Raw genomic sequence first — 1,091 nt, forward strand, 5'->3', positions numbered from 1 at the left:
CGATTACGGTAATTAAAAACGTAATACAATCGCTTCAGTAGAACATTTATTTTGCAACTGTGGGACGTTTCTTCGCGCTGATTGGATTATAGATTTTTTATCCAGAAGAATAATTTTATCTCAGCGGATAATCACAAGATGGTAGCAAAACTGTTGTTTTGCTGAATGCAATGTAGCACAATGTAGCTTACGTAGCTATTGATCCGAATCGTCTCAAGTCTCAAATCGTTCGCACTCTAAACAATTCCGAAACCATGGAGTATAGAGAATAGGAGGCTAAACTAGGCTTTGAAAAGTGTGGTCAAAATCATAATATAAAGCCGGTATTCATAGTCAGATCTTATATTCAAGACTGTCTTAAGTACGGTCTTAAGTATGGTCTTAAGAAATCAGTCTTGAAATAAGAATCGACTATGAATACCGGCTAAGAGGTCAGTTTTCTGTGGCTGAACTAGTGTACACTTTTGGAACATAAAGTGAGATAGATATACGTTTTGTAGCGAGATGCTACATATAATAAATGTAGGTAATGGATGGCACCAGATTCACAAGTAATAACGTGTATTTATTAGCATACAATATCTCATCGCAACAATATAATTCGAAATATGTCGTGTTTCTGGTCGGTTAAAGAACTAAGCGAAGACAATATCTAGATGAGAAATTCAGTATCGTGTTCGTGGGAGCGCGCCATCTGGTCGCGGAGTATGTATGTCTAACCGAGTATAAGACATGAAGTATATAACTGAAAGAGTATGAGAATAGGTGCGTGCGTGCGTGTGTGTGTGCGGAAGTGTGAATGTGTCTCCACAGTTTGATATTTATTTAAAGCGAGAAAGAGAGTTCTAGAACAGTCTAGTATAGGAGCAGAAAACAGACCAAAGAATATAAGGTCTTCCGTTCCCGAGGATGCACAGTAGTCCAAAATGGCGGCTGCTCCTAAACTACAGACTTCTATATATACTACTAGACAGCTAACTCCTTAGGACAAGCTGTGAAATGGACTCCGAAAATATATGATAGTTTGCATGCGTCATATATACTTAATATATTGGGTGGATCCATATATTCGTTCGCTTTTTGAAGGCTAA

The 1,091-nt window shown here is 37.9% G+C and overlaps 1 protein-coding gene across 3 annotated transcripts in view; it reads right to left on the reverse strand.

The window, feature by feature from the left end:
- LOC108749086 (short coiled-coil protein B) overlaps window positions 1-1,091 on the reverse strand; it is a 4,622-nt gene that overhangs the window by 1,440 nt on the left and 2,091 nt on the right. The window lies entirely within an intron of this gene.

The sequence above is a fragment of the Trachymyrmex septentrionalis genome, unplaced genomic scaffold (assembly GCF_001594115.1).
Source record: "Trachymyrmex septentrionalis isolate Tsep2-gDNA-1 unplaced genomic scaffold, Tsep1.0 scaffold263, whole genome shotgun sequence".
Lineage (NCBI taxonomy): Eukaryota > Metazoa > Arthropoda > Insecta > Hymenoptera > Formicidae > Trachymyrmex > Trachymyrmex septentrionalis.